The sequence below is a fragment of the Myxine glutinosa genome, chromosome 12 (assembly GCF_964187855.1).
Source record: "Myxine glutinosa chromosome 12, kmMyxGlut1.1, whole genome shotgun sequence".
Lineage (NCBI taxonomy): Eukaryota > Metazoa > Chordata > Myxini > Myxiniformes > Myxinidae > Myxine > Myxine glutinosa.
Genome location: NC_136272.1, coordinates 7,585,360 through 7,597,654, shown reverse-complemented (window position 1 = coordinate 7,597,654; position 12,295 = coordinate 7,585,360). Strand labels below are relative to the sequence as shown.

Below are 12,295 nucleotides of genomic sequence, written 5' to 3'. Positions count from 1 at the left end.
TTTGTTTCTCAACATCAAGTGAATTTAATCTCTTAATGTCGAGTATAACCATAACTCAGGTGCGAGAGGTGTAAAACACATGGACACTGCTAGAACTTCAGGAAAGAAGTCGGTATTTCAAAAAAGTGGATCTGGGGTGAATTAACGGGGGTAGAAAAGATCAAGGTGTGGATGGAGGAAGATAAGAGATGGGGTGAACAGGTGTTTTAAAGACCTGGAGGGATGCGTGGGATTGAAGAGAGTGAGGGAGTTTGAACAAGTCAGACGAAACTTGGTGGACAGGTTGGTGCTGTCAAGGACGAATTGATTTTATTTTGGTTCAGGTCCGAATCCAGATCTGACCTATCAGTGGATACAAACCATAAACTGTTCACCTGTGGAGGTATGCGCTCTACCGAGTGTCGTTCTAGGTTTATTTTACCTGGTTTTATGTGTCAGTGGCATTGTGGTGTCTAAATGAAATAAAAGATTTGTTCAAATGGAGAATGTATTCATGTTTTCCGGTTTAGCACACCTGTATTATGCTGTGGATGAAAGAAAAGTGTTCTTTTTCAGGGAATCCAAGATGTTTCGATCATTATCAATTGAAGAGGTGTACCTGAGCTGCCCACCTCCACAGACGCCACCAAAGAAGAAGAAGAAGAAAAACACCCTTTGGAAGCGTGTGAAGTAAATAATTTCATTCACCCCCCCCCCCCCCCCCCCCCACTCTGCACTTTTGAAATTTGATTTTGGATTTATCTACCTCAGGGAATGTACAAGAAATTGACTTTTCAATCTCTTTCAACTTAGGCAGATGTTCGGAGGAGTCAAAAATAAGGAGCGTTGTGACGAAGTTTCACATTCCATGTAAGAGAATCACCTTTCAGTATGTCATGACATTCATTGTGCTCGCAACAGAAATGGTATTCCTTTGAGGAAATTAATGTGAACCTTGTCGTGTTTCGATCACATTTTGATCCATAATTATTTTCGATATTATAGATTGGAGGTTTTACCGCTGTGGGATTTCTTTGACGTACCTCCATCGAGTTGTTTACCTGGGGTGGGAATCTTGATCCAGATATAAAGGGTCATGCGGGTGTTTTGTATGAAGAGCGAGTTTATCATGTATATATATATATACATCAGGAAGAAGATAATTGTTTTTTGGTCATTTATTGTTACATATCTTTTGTACCTGTCCCTGCTTGTATAATCTATCTATAATTCCAGTAATCTCTGTGTGTATGTTTGTATGTTTGTATGTTTGTATGTCTGTATGTCTGTGACCGCTGTTTCTCGACAACCACGGGTCCGATATACTTTAAACTTGCCAGGTATATTGCTGGGGACCCGAGGATGTGCCTTTTCAAGGTTTCATATTAATCGGAGAAGTAGTTACCGAGCTATGTCCAAAAAACGATTCAACCAATCAGAGAGCAGCGAGCTATCACGTGTGCTGAACGTGGCGAACAGACTCTGCCTCGGACGGCACATTTGAGAGCGTATTCATTTATTTCACGTTGGAAAACTATGTTGCCGTTAAACTATGTTTTAAAACTAATTAAAACTAATTTGCGATTCATTCGCTTTCCTGCGCGTTTGTGCACGCGATGGCGATTTCTTTACCAAACTCCGCAAGCCGTTCGCTTTGGACCAAACCATTTCATGTAAATAGAGGGGGGGGATTGTCACCGTACTCGCAAGCCGTTCGCTTTGGACCAAACCATTTCATGTAAATAGAGGGGGGGGATTGTCACCGTACTCGCAAGCCGTTCGCTTTGGACCAAACCATTTCATGTAAATAGAGGGGGGGGATTGTCACCGTACTCGCAAGCCGTTCGCTTTGGCTTTGCGAATGGACCAAACCATTTCATGTAAATAGAGGGGGGGGGATTGTCACCGTACTCGCAAGCCGTTCGCTTTGGCTTTGCGAATGGACCAAACCATTTCATGTAAATAGAGGGGGGGGGATATAATTTTAGATATATATATAGTACGGGCATGCCCTAGTAATCATAAAAGTAGGACCGTGGGTCCTGAAGCTCACCTGGATCACGAGCAACCTTCACTCAAACCCCCCACAGACCCTCTCAGACATTGATGTTTTTGATGTCGTGAACAAACTTTCGTACATGTGTTACGTGGTCCCCTCGGTGAATACCTGGTCTCGGTGACCCCCGGACCGTGAGAGGAACTCCGCCAGCAAGCTGTATTATATATGCGCTTTCGCCACGCAATCCATATGAATTTCACCCAGGAGACAACTGATGTTCAAGGATATATTTCCAATGGTAATGATACCATACAATTTCAATGACACAACCACGGAGATTTTCCCCGAGCAATCAACAATACACAATCATCACCAATTCCCAATTCACAATCAATTCCCTAGGATTAAGATGGCCATCTTATACATGTGTGTCCCGGTGAGTACTCACGACACCCTTTTGGTCTCGGTCCCGCACAATGTCTCTGGGCCCCTCCTGACCAAGATGATGGTCGCCGTCGCCGCACTCGGGCGGTTGAACGAACCCCGGGTGGACGTGTTTCCACCGGGCAGGTATCGTACCAGGCACCGTGGCTGCAGCCCCTCGTGGCCACGCGAAGCGGATACGGTAGAGCAAGCCAAACCCCACGCCGCTTGCAAGGCGCGTTAGGCCCCAACGTGCGACCCGCACGCGTCTGTTTGGACGGTGCCGCGAACGATGCCAGACGCGGGGTCGATGCACGGCCCCACGTCAACTTGACGTCTCCACCGGGCAGGTACACGTCCCAGTAATTCCTCTCGCCAGACAGGCTTCGGAACGCCGCTTTTTCACGCAGCGCAAGGTCGATCCCACCTTTTGTCGGAGCGGGGCGAGGAAGAATAATACTCGTCCTTTTTTCCTCGTGTCTTTTTCTCTTCCGTTTCCGGTCACTTCCGTTTCCGGCCACTTGTTCAGAAGGGCTCCTGACCCTCCAATCACAACAACCCTTAATATATTACACACGGCTAAGCAAAGACCTGAATGGTAATTTACATACATTCACATGAATATGTAACACTCCCCCCCTTCAAGAAAGAAAGTTTGAACCCAGCGAAAACTTTCTTTGCCGGCCAATTTGGATAAACAAACCAGATAACTCAACCCCCCCCACCTTATCAGTTCCCCCCCGGGCACAGTTATCACTTAACAATAAAGCACCAAAATTTCACACAACCCCCAGAGATTTTCAAAGGTAATTCCTTCTGGACAAAGCACCAGCCACGACATTGTCCCTGCCCTTTACATGTTCAATTTCCCCTTGGACTCCTGCCAAGCCAAACTCCATCTCATGACCCTCTGACTTTGACTGTCAGTTTCTTGTGAATGAAGGTTAAGGGGTTGATCAAAGATCCAAAGTTAAACAACTCGATAGCACTTTTTCCGGGAGGCCAAGCCAAGTATTCACTACATGGATGCCTTTAGGAACGTGGAGTTCACGGTTAGTCCGTGCAGGAAAGTTCTCTACCTGGACGCCTTTAGGAACGGCGTTCACGGTTAATCCGTGTAGGAATCTTGGCTCGGCGGCTCCGCCGCCTTCAGTGCTTCAACTTCTCCGAACTTCCCTAATAATTATGGTGGGACCGCTTGTCCCTGTAGTCCCATGAATAGCGGTCTCCTTCTCGGCCACTACTTTGACCATCCTTCCTTCGGGAGCTGCCGTAACTCAGGGAGCCTCCATAATAATATTGATTGCGGCCACCACCAACACTACCGCCCAGTTGTCCTCTCCTGTAGACCTCTCGACGCCTACGAAATGCCTTCCCTACTGTTATGGTCCGACCCTCCAGATCCTTGCCATTCCAATTCTTCTCTGCCTCTCTGGCGTCTTTTGTGCTTGCAAACGTGACAAAGCCGAACCCTCTTGACTGTTGCGTTTCCCAGTCTCTTACCAACCGCACTTCCACCAGCGGCCCATATCTGTTGAAGACAGAGGTCAGAACTTCTTCCTCTGTTTTGAAGTTCAGTCCCCCTACAAATAACTTGGCACTTTTGTCGCCATCCCGAGCTGGTGTGGCGTTATTTTCCCTGCTGGGCTCTTTACCAACCCTCAGGTTACCATAAACTTGACCCCCGGCCAAATCATTCCCGATAACCACAGATACACCCTCTCCAGGAAGCGTGGCTTGTAAACCGACGGTGACCGGTCCTGATACCAAATCGGACTCCAAATGGATGACATGAAGGGGAGCACTAACACCGCCCCCGATCCCCTGTAAACGAACACTATCCCCCGTTGCCGTCTCCTCGGACCATGGCAAAATGCCTTCAAGCATTAAAGATTGATGTGCCCCTGTGTCCCTCAATATCCTAACCGGTTTCCCGTTAGTCGAGGCTCCATCCCGTGACACAAACCCCTCTGAAATAAATGGTTGGTAACCCTTTTGATGGCGATTTCTCACAATGGCCATTGCGTTTGGAGTCGTAGTAGTCGGACTCCGCTCTGGGTCTTCGCTTTTCATGCGGTAACAACTGGACATCAAGTGTCCAGGTTTCTTGCAAAAAGCGCAAGTAGGCCCGGAGGAAAAACTCGTGGTCTGCCTCGGGCCCCCCGAACTATAAGTTTGTCTTGGGCCCGCATCCCTCTGATTTCGAACAGGTGGGGTATCATAGTTGTCCCCATAATCATCTCGAGGCCGCCGCCATGTATGGTCGTTCTCCGCACCTGCTGTTCCCCACCTCCCCTGCGGAGATCTAGGCGAGGAGTTAGGTTCGTGGACCCCTATTCGGTGGGTTAAGGCATAATCATCTGCCATGGTGGCTGCGTCCCACAACTTTGGTACTTTCTTTTCCTGCAGGTACACTTTGATGTCCTCGTGGACACACTGCTGGAATTCCTCCACCAGGATCAAGTCCCGCAATGTTTCGAAGTCTTTCCCGACTCCTTTTGACTCACACCACCGATCAAACATGTTTTCTTTCACTCTGGCAAACTCCACATGGGTCTCACTCTCCCTCTTCCTGGCATTCCTGAATTTTTGCCTGTAAGCTTCCGGAACCAACTCATAGGCCTTGAGGATGTGCTTCTTCAGTACCTCATAATCTGCACATTGGTCCATTGGTAGCGCCGAATAAATTTCCTGAGCTTTCCCCACCAGCACACTTTGCACGAGTATGGTCCAGGCCTCCTCCGGCCAGTTTAATTGCCGAGCCACTTTCTCAAAGTGTGGGAAAAATTTTGCGACTTCCTTTTCACTGAACGGTGGAACCAGCCTCACATGTCTGCCCACATCCCAGGTTTTCTGGTTAGGTGTCGACCCCGTCAGCAAGGGTGGTGCCTCTCCCCGTTCTCTCATTAACTCCAGCTCCTTGAATTTGATTTCTTGCTGAAGCTCCATGTCACGTTCCTTTAATTCCCTTTCCGCTTTTCTCTCCTCTGCTTCGAGGTCCCTTGCAGCTCTCCTTTCCTCTGCTTGTTCCTTTTCTCTTCTTTCCTGGAGTTCTCTTTCCACTCTCCTTTCCTCGGTTCTTTCTTGTGCTGTTTTCTCTTCCAACCTTTCCTGGAGTTCTCGTTCCACTCTCCTTTCCTCTGCTTTTTTGTCTTCTAACCTTTCCTGGAGTTCTCGTTCCACTCTCCTTTCCTCTGCTTGTTTCTCTTCTCTCCTCGCTTCTGCTTTCCTTTCTTCTTCTGCTCTTTCCTTTTCTGCTTTCCTTTCTTCTTCTGCTCTTTCCTTTTCTGCTTTCCTTTCTTCTTCTTTAATCCGTTCCTGGCTCCGTAATTGCAACTCCAGTTTCCGGAGCTCAACGTCTTCTGGTTCTTCGGGTAGCCACTCCCAGGCTAACTTGTCCCATGTTCCTAATCCCACCATAGATTGTATCACCGTGGCCTGCAACTCTGCCTTCCTCAAATTAGTTCGGACCTCCAAGTTAAAATGTTTGGCCAATTTCAAGAGGTCCGACTTTAGCAACGCTCAGAACTGTGCCTCACTCGGGGTTACCCCAAAGTTCTGTGCCACAAACGCCATGGTGCCTATCGTTAACACCTGTTAACCTTCACCCAAGACTTTACCCCAATTTCTCAAAAAAATTTACCAATTAATAATTAATTAATTAATTTTAATTAATAAAAAATTATTATTTTATTATTTTATACAATTTTAAATCCCGGACGTAGACCCAATTGCGAAACCGCAAATCGTAATTTGGACGAGCCCCCAATTCTGTTACGTGGTCCCCTCGGTGAATACCTGGTCTCGGTGACCCCCGGACCGTGAGAGGAACTCCGCCAGCAAGCTGTATTATATATGCGCTTTCGCCACGCAATCCATATGAATTTCACCCAGGAGACAACTGATGTTCAAGGATATATTTCCAATGGTAATGATACCATACAATTTCAATGACACAACCACGGAGATTTTCCCCGAGCAATCAACAATACACAATCATCACCAATTCCCAATTCACAATCAATTCCCTAGGATTAAGATGGCCATCTTATACATGTGTGTCCCGGTGAGTACTCACGACACCCTTTTGGTCTCGGTCCCGCACAATGTCTCTGGGCCCCTCCTGACCAAGATGATGGTCGCCGTCGCCGCACTCGGGCGGTTGAACGAACCCCGGGTGGACGTGTTTCCACCGGGCAGGTATCGTACCAGGCACCGTGGCTGCAGCCCCTCGTGGCCACGCGAAGCGGATACGGTAGAGCAAGCCAAACCCCACGCCGCTTGCAAGGCGCGTTAGGCCCCAACGTGCGACCCGCACGCGTCTGTTTGGACGGTGCCGCGAACGATGCCAGACGCGGGGTCGATGCACGGGCCCACGTCAACTTGACGTCTCCACCGGGCAGGTACACGTCCCGGTAATTCCTCTCGCCAGACAGGCTTCGGAACGCCGCTTTTTCACGCAGCGCAAGGTCGATCCCACCTTTTGTCGGAGCGGGGCGAGGAAGAATAATACTCGTCCTTTTTTCCTCGTGTCTTTTTCTCTTCCGTTTCCGGTCACTTCCGTTTCCGGCCACTTGTTCAGAAGGGCTCCTGACCCTCCAATCACAACAACCCTTAATATATTACACACGGCTAAGCAAAGACCTGAATGGTAATTTACATACATTCACATGAATATGTAACACATGGTTGAAGGTTGTGATCAAGTTTCATTGAAATCGTGTGTGTAGTTTCAGAGAAGAGAGCAAATACCAATTTGGGTGGGTCAAAAATCCCCCGGGGACCCCCACAATGAGCGCAGATTTTGATGGAGTCAATTCACCTTTGTTAGGTATCAGATACGAAGCTTGTGGCTAGGTTTCATTCACATTGTGTGTGTAGTTTTGCAGAAGAGACAAATACCTATTTGGGGGTGGGGGGAGAGAGAAAAAATACCCCCCCCCCCCCTTAAGACTCACTTAATGAGCGCAGATTTTGATGTGGTCATACACCTTCGTCGGGCATCACATATGAATCTTATGACCAAGTTTCATCGAAATCGTGTGTTTGGTACAAGTGATAATCACTGAAGTGTTTACAGACTCATTCACTCACTCACTCACTGGGTGACTTACCTGCGGACCAGACTGAAGTCCGGGTGAGCTAATAATACACTTGCTTGTCCGTCCGTCTGTGTGTGACATTGCGTAACACCCATTGCTTGTTAATTATATTTTAAATCATAATTAATGGCTACCCTGACTCCACCCACAATTTCAACCTGAAAAATATCACATGGCCACCATGTTTGTGCTATGCTTAGTGAAAGGCATCTTCAGAGGTGTCATATTCACAATCGCCATGCTCTCTGTAAGTTTTCCGTTTTTTACAAAATGCGCAAAGTCACCATTAAAAGGATCATCAAATATCCAAAGATTGGGGCTGATATGTGTCCCAAGCCAGATGAAGATCACGGTCCGTATCAGCCTCAGCGAACCAGGCAGGGCTCTGTCGTCCATACACCGCCCAAATAACTGGCATTCCCTCAAGCAGGGCTTTTACCGTGGACCTTATGTGGGTCAATACTATTATTTCCGACGATTTTGTCTTTAAAAAACTCTAACAAGGACCATAAAACCCAACTCCACGGGGTTTCCGCATATCTCGCGGGATTATCAGTTGGACAGGTGACTGTGGTGGTCCATGACATGTAAGAGCTGTTTTTTGAACATGATTTATGTGAAATCCATGATAGCATGATAGAGGAAGGGAAAAGCGTTAAATATTCTGCTGTTTCGAGGAGATTATGAAGAAATGTGTTATAATCGAATTGTGGAATGCCCTTTTGCTTTTATGAGCGTGAGGAGGGGAGGACTGAGTTGTGGCCGTGAAGGAGGAGGAGGTACAGGTACATCCCCGACATCGAAAGCGCATTCACTCGTCCACTCGTCTGGACCAAATGACTTTTGTACATTTTACACCTTTTCCTGTTCATGTTTTATATTCTGTGGCGTGTTGTGTCGGGGACATTCCAGCGTCAGTTGTGAAAAGAAAAGATTTGTTCAAATTGAGAATGTATTTATGTTATTTGGTATAACACACTTGCACCAACTTGTGGATGTTATTTTACCAGGAAAACAAACAAGAACATGTCTCCTGGTTCTCAAGCCATGTGCGCGAACCCGTCACGTAGTCAGGGGCGCCGCCAGGGATGTTGGGCCCCATGAAATGATATCACAATGGGCCCCGATGAAGCACGCGCGCACATTTTCTCCCCGACATTTTTGCCAGGAGGTTGAAACAATGCTCATATTTCTGCATACAGTATGGAATTCGCTATTTGATGCAAGACTGATACCCACACAAGAAATGTGCTGAAGGCCATCTTTCACAGTCTAAATGTAATTTTAATGGTAAGAATTACAACATACATTAACCTCTTCAATTAAAATAAATTAACATTATCATCTACAGAATGATACAACAAACAAAATAATAAAATCAGCAGCAGAGTGTACATACAAGTATACATACCACGTGTGGTGATCCAATATCCAGAGCCATGCCATTTAGTTATCACTGGCCCTTGCTCAGCCTCGCACACCAAGAGCCCAGCTGTTGCTGGCAAAGTCACTGATCAAGGCTTTGGAGTCCAGCTTTCTAGCCGACTGACTTTCAATAGACAGCATGGCAAGACTGCAAAGCCTGGTTCATAATTTAATGTTGAGAATTTTTACCGAATGTTCTAATAATTTTTAGGGCCCCTGTCAGTGCACGGCCCTTGGAATCATCCGAACTTTTCTCCCCCTTGCAGCGCCCCTGCACGAAGTTATGAAAACGCGGTGTTCATGGAGGGTCCACCACACGACTCACCAAAGAGGAAGAAGAAAACCACGCTATGGAAGCGTGTGAAGTAAATAAATTCATTCACCCCCCATCTGCACTTTTGAAAACTTGATTTTGGATTTATCTACCTCAGGGAATGTACAATAAATTGACTTTTCAATCTTTTTCAACTTAGGCACATCTTCGGAGGAACTGGGAAGAAGAATAAGCGACGTTACATGTTTACATGTGGCGACCTTCCACATGTGTAAGTAAAAGAATAATCCCTTTTCAGGATGTCACGACAAGATTTGTGGTACCGATATAAATGGCATTCCTCAAAGGAAATGGAAGCTAATCTTGTCATATTTCATGTCATCTTCCATCTTCTTCAAAGTCAGCTTCCATCACCTTTGTCAGCCAATCTTGCTGCTTATATATGGAGCTTTCAAAAATCTCTTTTGCTTCCCTGCAAAGCTGTGTTGGGTGCTTTGGGATGAACCTCTGCTTAAAATAAATGAACTTAAACATTTTCTTACTCAGATTTACTCCAACTCAGTAATTGTTTAAACTTTTTTTTTTTAATAAGAAAACGATGATTTCCAATACCGGATACCACCTGGTGGTGCTGGTTTCTATCACAGATCCGGTTCGTTCTTCGGCTTCTGAAAGTTTGGATACACAACTTCCACTGCACCTCCGTTCTTCCACTTCCACTTCCACTCATCCACGCATTCTGTAACTTTCAAACTCAGTGTACACAAATGTGGCGGATTCCTGAAAGTGAGGATTTGAATTTTCCATTTTGATGACATGTTAGGCTGTTTCCACTCCCTATTTTAACGCTTTTCCTCTTGAGGCTCAGCCATCATCATTTCAGGGGAGCTGCTGGTTTGCATCATTGCTGGAAGCGTGGATGTGCCGCTGGTGCAATGTCCTCTGCTGGTTAGGGTAGGAATTTGTTCAGGGAGTCTGCGATAGCTCGCCTACTTTTCTCAAAGGAGCAAACTGCCATCTGAAGGAGAGCACACACATTGATGAAGTGCCCTACCTGTGAAACACCAGGATGACAATTTATAGCTGGGTCGGGATTCAAACCCTGGCTAGACTGATTGGAGGCGAGTGTGGAAGATTGGGAAACCAAGGGGAAACAAAAGTGTGGTTTTTGTGAACTTCACACCCTCTTCACCACGTCACGTTTCTTGTCTTCATTGCCAACTGTGTGTGAAGGTACTTAGAAGGGTAGCAGTCCAGTCTTGTTTGCTCTCTCAATGTAGAAAATAAATAAAAAACTGATGCAGCCCGACCCACTGCATTTTTATTCTTACATTGTTTCATTTTGTGACTTATTAAACTTCAGCTTCACAAAATCTTTCTCATTTTTACAGTAATGCTGTGTCTGAAATGTCAATACAACCTGTTGAGAAACAGCAGCGATCTGGTGAGTTTTGAAAATAAATATTTTCTTATAATAAATTTGTTATCTCGGTTGCAAGTATTTTGCATGCATTTGGATGTTTAAGCACCTTTAGGAGGAGAGACATGGAAATGGTTGCTGTTACCTCCGCCACCGAAGGTAGATGGAGTCGGTAGAAGACAGAAAGACCACCAACCTGCCTGTGGTGAGAGAGAGAAAGGCCCTCAGAATCAGCTTCATCATGGGAGATTCCAATGATTCTGAAAGCTTTGGTTTCAACAGCGTGAAGCCGGGCTAGGTGTGAGGCAGGAGCACCGGCCCAGAGGGGAGAGCAGTATTCCATTGAGCTGCGGATGAAAGCTTTGTGTGTGGTGAGGAGCTCAGGTGTGCCAAGAAAAGACTGCGGAATGGAGGATGCCCAGTCGGCGACTGGCTTTGGAGGCCAGCATAGAAATGTGGTTTTGGCAGAAGTCCTTGATCAAAAGAGAAGGTGAAGAGAACAGAGGCAGGGTGAGAAAGAGCTTCCAGAGCTCTATATATAGAAAGCAGAGCAGGATTTTAGGACCCGTGGGCTGATGCCGCCTGGTCCAGTTGCAGAACCAGAGTCGAGGTTTGACAGAAACTTCTTCACCTTGTCAGGAGAGAAGGACACAGGGTCCAGGAGCAGCTGGTTTCGACTGGGTAAGTGGGTACAGAGAGCGATGGGTTTGACCAGACACCACCAGGATGTGGAGGAGGGAGACAGGTTTGAGAGTTCAGTCCTCAGAGTAGAGAGATATTGTTTCTTGACTCTCCAGAGGGTAGACACACACTTGTTCTGAGCTTTGTGGAAGGAACGGAGATTGCCTTCCATTCGATTTGCCTTCCATGAGGAGAAGGCAAGTTGTTTCTGAACAACTGCCTCACCACAAGTTTCAGTGTACCATGGATGGGAGGAAGGATATGACAACTGAAGACGAGATGGGATAAATCTGTGCATGAGAAAGAGCAATTTACTTTGGAAGAATTCCCAGAATGAGTTGATGTCAGAGACAGTCGAGATGGGAGAACTGTTTGATGGTTGCTTGAAGAATCCATGTTCCATCCATGTTTCATAAAATCAAATTGGTGCTTCCCAGGTGGGGCGTTTGGTCACAGGTGTGCAGTCCATAAACTGAACCATTTGCTGGATTTCCCGTCTGATGGCATTATTTTGGAGACATTAGACATCCCCCGGTGTCTTTCATGAAGAGTTGGCAAATTATCACCGACACCCGAAACAAATTACAAATTCCTGTCTTTACCAACTTCAATCATGTCAGGCCGAGCCAACTGGTTCTTGAAAGACTCGAGCCAATATTGCATGTGCTGAGCACTAGACCTCTTACTCGGTGACATGGTATATGAACAGCTAGCTGGCCAAGAAGAAGAAGATGATTAAATCATGAAAATGACGTCGAATTTCCACAATACACACACACACACACACACACACGCACATGCACACATCTGAACATGGTGTTATTCTCTCCATTTATGTTCCTTGTTGTGTTGATTTTTGCTTCATTTCTGAAGGTGATTCGAGTGATTCGGGTGATTCGAGTGATTCCTCCAAGCGGAAAATTAAGAATAAGGAAATTGAGGATCATGACCTGGTAAGCAAGATATTGGATCTCCTACAATGTTGTACAAAA

General features: G+C 46.3%; 1 protein-coding gene across 2 annotated transcripts in view; it reads right to left on the bottom strand.

Moving 5' to 3' along the window:
• The window catches only part of LOC137438259 (ankyrin repeat and MYND domain-containing protein 2), an 821,307-nt gene that overhangs the window by 652,027 nt on the left and 156,985 nt on the right, over positions 1-12,295 (bottom strand). The window lies entirely within an intron of this gene.